The sequence below is a fragment of the Strongylocentrotus purpuratus genome, unplaced genomic scaffold (assembly GCF_000002235.5).
Source record: "Strongylocentrotus purpuratus isolate Spur 01 unplaced genomic scaffold, Spur_5.0 spur5_scaffold_17, whole genome shotgun sequence".
NCBI classification, from domain to species: Eukaryota; Metazoa; Echinodermata; class Echinoidea; order Camarodonta; family Strongylocentrotidae; genus Strongylocentrotus; species Strongylocentrotus purpuratus.
The window spans coordinates 4,321,235-4,330,720 of record NW_022145602.1 but is presented as its reverse complement, the minus strand read 5'-3'; positions in this window follow the sequence as shown (position 1 = coordinate 4,330,720).

The following is a 9,486-nucleotide window of genomic DNA, read 5'->3' as shown; positions in this document are numbered from 1 at the left end:
CAAATTATCTTTGAACCTCATAGAGAAGGGAGATGGTCCTCAGTTTGAAATGAGAAAATAATATCTCTTTAGCACCACACTATGAATAATTCACCCCTTTTAAAAATTAGAGTCGCTATTTTAATAAGACAGGTATTATTTATGATTAAGAAAAAGAAATCGGAAAATAATCTAGATGAAGTTTGACATATATCTCTGAACCTGTATTCTTTTAAAGTGACAGGTGCGATTTAGAAAACCAGCGCTGTTTTCCCTCCTCTCTTTCTCCCTCTTTCCAAGTCGCTCTCATCCCTTCTTATCTTTTGTCCTTGATGCAGGAGACGGCTGCAAGCAAATCAAGCCTCAACTCCGCTATAGCCCTCGTATATCTGACTTATGTCTAAAGGCCCACTGTACTACTTGTAGCTACTTGCTCCCTCTATATAGAAAACAATACCTAATCGGTGACCATTGGTCCCCCGTGATTCTCTTTTTCTTATGTTAATTGAGAGCTGAGTTGATGAGATAGCCACCTGTCAGTGACCATGCAGGGAGGTTTAATCCCTCCCGGCCAAACTAGTGCAGATGGGCTTTTAAATATGAAGGCCTTACAAATTACCAAGCAGTGACCGTGTGAGTTCAATGAATGCAAATGATTTCAAAATAGGTATGTCCTACAGACTCTGTTTGAATTGCTGTACCGTGGGTGATGATTTTAATTGAGGAGGGAGTCTGTTCCAGAGTTTGGAAGCAGAGGCGAATGAGTTGCATCGCCAGCTATTTTAAAGATACTATGTCCCTTTTGCAGCCAACATCAAATTCTGTAGAACTTTGCAGGAATTATGAATATGTCATGTATGTCCTATCTGTGAAAGTTAAACGTTAGCAGTGTCCTAATATTCAAATTATGCAAGGAAACCCGTTTACTTGCTAGACTTCACTGTCAGACACTATTGAGTGACTGACTGGCTTTTTTCTTCTTTGGTAATAACATACATGAAAATACTTGAAAAGGGTACATGAGCATTTGTCTACATCAATAACCCACTTCTTGTGATGGCCAAAATTAAACTGATTGAATCTTTGCGCAGCATAAAACGTACGACCATTCGGTACAAGGGTCTGAAAATCAGACTATTGCTTACTGGCTCTATAGCTCTTAAGTCGATTCGAGAACATTACTAATAGTCGTTATTTTCCGACTTAAAGACATTTTCAAGCCCCCCTTTTTTAGGGAAGTTCTAAATTAGTATTATCTTTCAAATGCCGTTGGAATTTAACCTTTTCATTTTTTGGCCTGCAAATGGGACATAGTACCTTTAAACAAAATATTAAACAAATAATAAAAAAATTATTATTAACATTTATACATCCATTAAGTGTCCTCAGATCTACTGAAATAGAATGGGGGTAGCTACAAGGTTACATTGCTGGATGTGCCCTAATTGAAGCGTTGAAAAGAAATGAAAACAGACGATAATGGGAGAGAGACAGCGACAGAGACAATGAAAGGGAAGACGTGGAAAAGAAGATGACACGACAACGAGACAACAAATATATCTTCATCTGATTGCCGTGTGCTCTTAGATTGCATGCACCTATAGAGTAAGACCGGTGTCCACATGAAAATGGCTACGCTACTCTTAAAGGCCCACTACACTACTGTTAGCTACTTGCGCCCTCTATATAACAAACAATGCCTAATCGGTGACCGTTGGTCCCCCATGATCCTCTTTTTCTTATGTTAACTGAGAGCTGAGTTGATGAGATAACCACCTGTCCAGTGACCTTGCAGAGCGGTCTAATCCCTCCTGTAAACTATGGCAGATAAGCTTTAAAGGGACTTGGTAACATTGTTAGGTGAGAGTGGTGCTAAGGTAGGGACTTCAATGATAGATGTACAATTAAAGATAAAACCGAAAATTTGAGTGAAAACGGACCATTATTCATGGTTCACATTGGGAAAAACTGATCTGATCGATTCCTTATTTCTCCCAACTATATTATTACAATTTAATTACATTTGAGGTGAGTTGAAATCGTCACAAAGCAATAAAATGGCTCTGCATTCCATTCCAGACATTTCAGTGTTGACACATTTTTTATAGCCTGTTTTATGCCTTTTTTTCATGGAAAAACGGTTGGGAAAATTCAAAAATGGTTGGGAGAATTTATTGTTAATCACTGTTAAAGGGTGTCGTACATCGAAACCTTTAAAGAAAACCATAGATATCTTCGTGGTTTGAGAATTTTTTCAGGATTTTTTGCATGTCGGAGGGTTAGTACAGTACAAGGAATATTGTAAGTAATATTTTATATACAAATTAAGCAATTTTTTCATCAACCTTCAACAATGTTACCAAGTCACACAAGAAAGGGGCTATACCACAGTATCCGCTTGCTTTAGTGATATCGTGATAGCCTGAGGTGGGGAGGAGGGGGGGGGGTGGACGATAATAGAACAATTATTGTGGTGATGATGATGATGATGATGATGATGATGATGATGATGGTGATGATGATGATGATGGTGATGATGATGATGATGATGATGGTGATGATAATGATGATGATAATGATGATGATGATAATGATAAAGATGATGATGATGATGATGATGATAATGATGATGATGATGATAATGATGATAATGATGATGATGATGATGATGATGATAATGATGAGGATGATGGTGGTGATGATGATGATGATGATGGTGATGATGATGATGATGATGATGATTATGATAATGGTGACGATGATGATGATGATAATGATGATGATGATGATGATGATGATGATAATGATGATGATGATGATGATGATGGTGATGATGATGATGATGATGATAATGATAATGATGATGATGATGATGATAATGGTGACGATGATGATGATGATAATGATGATGATGATAATGATGATGATGATGATGATGATGATGATGATGATGATGATGATAATGATAATGATGATGATGAACCTGTTGATGATAACGATGAGGATGAAAATGAAAAAGAAAATTGTGTTGATAATTATGTCTGACACCGAAAGCTTATATAAGTAAACGGGATATAGTGATAGGTGTTTATAGAAATCTGGAAACAATATTGAATATCAATTCAGCACTGAGTTTGTAGTAATATGCTTTGATACACCCTCGCCTCTCTCTCTCTCTCTCTCTCTCTCTATGTCACTTACTCCCACTCCCTTTATTTTGTTTTTGTTACCCCTCCTTTCCTATCTAGTTTATTTCATACTCTATCTTCGAAATTTCCCTTACTCGCTTTCTCTATCTATTTCTCCCACTTTCTCTCCTCTCTCTCTCTCTCTCTCTCTCTCTCTCTCTCTCTCCCTCTGTAATATGCTTTGATACACCCCTCCCCCTCTCTCTCTCTCTCTCCCTCTCCCCTCTCTCTCTCTCTTTATTTCTTTCTCCCCCCCCCCTCTCTCTCTCCCTCTTTCTCTCTCCCCTCTCTCTCTTTATTTCTCTCTCTCCCCCCCCCTCTCTCTCTCTCTCTCTCTCTCTCTCTCTCTCTCTCTCTCTCTCCCTCTCCCTCTCTCTCATTCCTGAATAAATGAAAGCCCAAACAAGGTTTCATGCCCAAAGATACTCTGGCACAATACACCTACACCTACACACGTCTTCTCAATATATGAAATCCAAAATGATTGAAATGACGGCAAAGGCCAGAAATCTATTCTTGTGTGATTGCACAAGTACTGTAGTTATATCTCGCTTTCGTTAGATTTTCTTTTCCCTCAGCGATAATCATCTCTTTCGTATAATGTTTTAATTTACTACATTGTCATCCGAGGTCATATTATCCTCGATAAAGATATGAATATTGAATACTTATCAGAATGAAAACGCAAAATTATTTAGTTGTGTGATCGCCTCAATAGTTATATCTCGCTTTCGTTAGATTTCTTTTGTTCTCAGTGATAATTCTCTCTTTCGTATTATGTTACATTGTCATCCGAGGTCACATTATCCTCGATAAAGATATGAATATTGAAGACTTATTAAAATCCGCATCATACGTTTCTTCACTTTACTTGCTAAAACAAATCTACCATCTTCGCCATATACCATACAGTTGGCAGTGCCAAGGTTAAGTTTAAGCAAGCTTTTAAGGAATTTTCTACAAAATATTTCAATACAGTCTAAATTCTGAAAACCCCATACTTCACATCCATATAATAAAATCGGGACAACTAACTGATCAAAAAGTTCACACTGAAAATCAAGAGGTAAGCACAACTTCTTTGCCTTGCAAGTCAAATTGAACATGGCTCTTCTGGCTTGATTAACCTGTTTGCTTATAGCAAACAGTGGTGGGTAGCATGTTATCTCCAGGCAGTGCTTGTCGCAGTAGCTTCTTGAAAGGAATTTTCTACTAATGTTACCGTTAGTGGCCACTAAGGCCCATTAGTGACTATAAAAAGCATATGCTCTTCCTGGCCATTTGGGAATGTGTCAATTTGCAACGTAAATGGAGAAACGCGCATTTTGTTGAAAATCATGTGGTATCACTTGTATGGAATTGAAAATACAGTGTAAGTCATGGTTTAATTTTATTAAGGGGGTGGGGGGGGGGGGGGGGGCTAGCGCCCCCAAAGCTCACCCCCCCCCCCTCAGTACGCCAGTGCTTATCAGAATAAAAAGGCAAATTTATTTAGTTGTGTGATCGCCTAAATAGTTTTATCTCGCTTTCGTTAGATTTTTTCATTCTAAGCGATAATTATCTCTTTCAAATATATGTTTCAAAGCCCCACTGCACTACCTAATCAGTGACCATTGTTCCCCCATGATCCTCATTTTCAAATGTCAATTGAGAGCTGATTTGATGAGATAACCACCTGTCAGTGACCTTGCATGGAGGTCTAATCCCTCCTGGCCAAACTAGTGGAGAGGGGCTTTAATTTACTACATTGTCATCCGAGGTCATTTCGTCCTCGATATCAATATGAATATACTAAAAGACTTTTCAGATTGAAGAAGAAAATTTATGATTCTGGACTTGATAGAGTGCCATAATGGCGGCAATTCTAAAGCCAGTGTAATAATAATGGAGCGCCAGGTTGGCAATGTACCATACCTGAGCGTTTTACAAGAACCCACTGTTATTATTATTATTTGTTTTAATTATTATTTTTATTTTAAGTCGACGTGAAACGTCGCAAGCTAGAACATAGTTAATCTAATACAATATTATATTATGGATATTTATATAATTATTATCATAATCATAATGATCATCATTCTTATCATATTTTTTAAATATTTGTTATATTGTTATTATTATTATTATTATTATTGTTATTATTATAACTATTATTGGTATTATTATAATTATAATTATTATCATTACTACTCTTATTTCAATATTAATATTAATATTATTGTTGTTGTTATTAAAATACTATCATTAAAACTTCGGATGTTTTTTCTCTCGAGAATTGCAGTTCCATCACCGGTTTGCTATTTTATTAGTTCCTTTTAATATCCAAATGTATGGGACTACAAGAATCTCTACATGCGCGTAATTGATCTGAAGCTTATTTTCAAGTGTTTATTTGACCTTTTCCACATTCATGGATTTAACCTCCAGTGTTACAAGTAAATGTACTCTAGATATTTTTATATTATAATCGTCGACTGAACTACTCGCAACCTGCAACTAATCAAAGATTTACTTCTAGCTGCTATTCAACCAGCTCATTCATTTTTAAGTTAAATTCATTCGACCTTGTTTTCCACTTTCATGGATGTAACCTCGAGATGTCACAAGGATATACACTCTTATATTTTTATATTCTAATGTTCGATTGAACTACTCGCAACCTACAACTAATAAAACATTTATTTCTAGCTGCTATTCAACCAGTTCATGCATTTTTAAGTTAAATTCTTTCGAAATGATGTAGAAATAGTCGGAATTGGGATTAAGGCCCAGCTTTTCTCATCTCACTTCGGTATTTTTAGTAGGCTATTAAAAAGTATCTGGGGTAAACAATATCCCCCAGGTGTCAAAAGCTTAAACCATGATGATCTAGCGCAGGGTAAAGAAACCTTTCTGGCAATCCGTATAATAGCTGCACATGTACAGTAGCGTACGTAGGATTTTTTCAAGGGGGGGGGGTAAGAGGGCACTTTTTTGTGTGTGTGTCTCAAATTTTTTATTAGGTCAGCCATTAGCATAATTTTTTTTATTTTTATTTTTATTACAAAAAAAAAACAAAAAACAAAGGGGGGAGGGGGTCCTCCAAAATACACACATAAAAAATACCAAAGGGGGGGGGGGGGGTTAACTGTATTATCTTTCAAATGCGGGTGGAATTTAACCTTTTCATTTGTGTTGGCCTGCAAATGGGACATAGTACCTTTACCAACGACAACAAAATCACATATGAGGACCACCGCCTCCGCCTCCCCCTCTGTCTCTGTCTCACCCTCTCTATCTCGCTGCATGTCTGTCTCCCTGTCTCTGTCTCTCTCTCTCTGTCATTCTGTTTGTCTTCTTCTTTTTTAAATTTTCCTTTGCTTTCTCGACTGTTGACATTTTTTCGGCAAACTGGTTAGCAAATGTAGTGTGGCACGTAATTGCGGCACAAATTGTCGACGGCATTTTTTTGCAAAACGTGACGGCAAAAAAATGTGCCGCAACACAGGGACCACCATCTTGAAGAAAAAAAACTACCCGGTGGCGCCCCTGATTATAATTTAATCTATGTTTTCACTTTTCGTTTAAAGGGATCGTTTAACAATGTTAAATCTGAGATGCATGACCCTACATGTTATCAGTCTCTGTGATATGGTGTAATATTGAAGCCCTAAACAAAATTGCGCTTCAAAATGATCAAGAAGTGCCTCAAAAAAGTAAAAATCTTTGAGTAACCAGTTTTACCATACTCGTTTTCCCCAATAGACTGTAGTGTTAGCAAACGGTTTTCAAAATGTGTAATTCCACTCATAAATATCTTGATAATCAGACAGGCGATCGGCTTGTAAAAGTCACGGGGTTCCTGACTGACCTAAAAGTTTAAAATCATCATTGCAGCATGAGCTAACTCCAGGATTTGTTTTCAGAATCTGAGACAAAAATACCGGATCCCTTTAATATATATTTCTTTCAATTCGAATTTCTAATAATTGTAAAGAAGTTCAAGTGTGGGTAAAAACACCTTGCCCAAGGGCCAAGGATGTAAATAATAATGATAATAATAATATTAATAGGCATTTGTATGGCGCCGTCTATCCAGAAATTCTATTTCGAGGCTCACCAAGCTATAGGAATGAATCTATGACCTTTCGTATGCTGAGAATCCAAATCCCTTTGCAGTATACCAGGTATGGCAGTAGAATAAGCAAATCGGTTATATTACTCGCATTAAGATATGAGACAGATTGTCAGTTATTAAAATACGATATATCAGCGCGTTTCTAAAGATTAAACTTAAAATCGACGGGAGTAGACCGGCTTAGCGTTCTATTTGAGGGATCCACATTCGACAAGCCCTACTTCTCAGTGGATCCCTCCAGTTACGAGAGCAGTGATCTCGTAATCCGATGATCCTGGTTCGAAACCAAGGTGATGCGCTAGTGCCCTTTGAAAGGCATTAATCTTCATTACCAGGTCCCTCGGAGAGGACCTAAAGCCGTCGGCCGTAGTTGATACTAAAAAAGCATGTTATATACGCTTCACATAATGTTACCTGCATAAGGTTATTGTTAAGATTACATTTTTCAATATTGCAAAACTCAAACAATAAAGTAACCATGGATACAAAAAGCCTTTTGATCTCGGGTCTCTACGATTTGTTATTTTTATTCCAAGTTTATTTTATAACAGTAGGCATTTGGTAATAACATACATAACATGAGCTGTAAAGGGTACATGAGCAATTTTGTCTACATCAATAACTCCATTCTTGTAATGGCCAAAATTAAACTGATTAAATCTTTGCGGAGCTCCAAACGTACGACCAATAGGTACAAGGGTCTGGAAATCAGACCTTTATATTGCAATCAATAAAGTCGCTTCGACAACTAATGGTTGTCATTTTCCCACTTAAAGACATTTTCAAGCCCTGTCGTTTTGAGGGAAGTTCTAATTAGTTTCATCATTCAAATGCCATTGGAATTTAACCTTTTCATTTATTTAGCCTGCAAATGGGACATAGTACTTTGAAACTAAAATATCCCTTATTCCGAAATATACGATGGTCGGACAGATACGAACGGATATTACGTCCCCGACCAATTAGATCGCGGCATCGCACCATTCTGTCTGATAGTAAACACTTGCCGCTTATCGCAATGAATCTCGTAACAACTGTGTGTGAATGATATCATACTATACCTTTGTCTTGACTATATCTTTGTTTTGATTGTTATTTTTTTCTTTATTTTTATTGATTTCTGTATGAGTGTATTATGTTAAATATATGTGAATCGCAATACCATGTAACACGATGAATTTCCATTGTTAAATGGACAACAAATATGAACCTTATGAACCTTAACCTTATACGTAAATCTGATTACTTTTAAGCTATTTAAACTAATCAGCTTTACAGAATTTTACCCCTTCATGTGTGACAGCGGGTTACAATGGTCTACTGATATACTCAAAACGATGATGCAAATTGTCTAAGGAAAAATAGACAGTCCGTCATTACCATCTCAAATATTTCCCTTTTCCAAATGGGTTTGCTGACATGGCTATCAATTTTTGAGATCATTTGTAGCTTGGTTTCCGTAATTGTAAGCGTCGAAAAGAGAGTAGGCAATATTCAAGGATTTAAAACTAGAGATAGAAATAGAGAGAGCAAAGATAGCATAGCACCGGGAAATATAAGGAAAATTAAAGAGCTAGAATACTAGAGTAAAGAGAAAAAAGAAGGGAGGACGGAGTGAAAGGAGAGAGACAGAGAGAGGAGTGGGAGGGGGAGAGAGACACACACAGAGAGGGGGAGATTGAGAAAGAGAGAGGGAGAGACAGAGACAGACAGACAGACAGACAGACAGAGAGAGAGGGGGGTGGAGAATGAAAAGAGAGAGGGAGAGACAGACACAGAAAGAGAGGGAGAATGAAAAAGAGGGAGAGAGGGAGAGAGAGAGAGAGAATAAGAGAGAATGAGACAGACAAGGAAAGAGAAAGCGGGGAGAGAGGGAAAGAAAGAGAGGTAGAATCGGTAGATGGGGAGGAGAGTTAAACCGCGACGAACTTCAGGGACTTCGTTAATATATCATAATGCAACACGTGACTCGTCCGAGGCCTATGATTGGTTCGTCAGCGTCACAAATGATGATAAGCTTTTCATACTGCATACACCAATCAGTTAGCTCATGACATTTCGCCTCATGAACATACCGAAATGAAAGTAATGGCAACCAGTCCACAATTTGATTACCAGCACTTCGGTAAGTCTTTCAGCGAAAAGTGTCGCGCTCTGTCCATCTCACTCGCGTACATGTAAATCTTTACGGCGCGAGAGAGA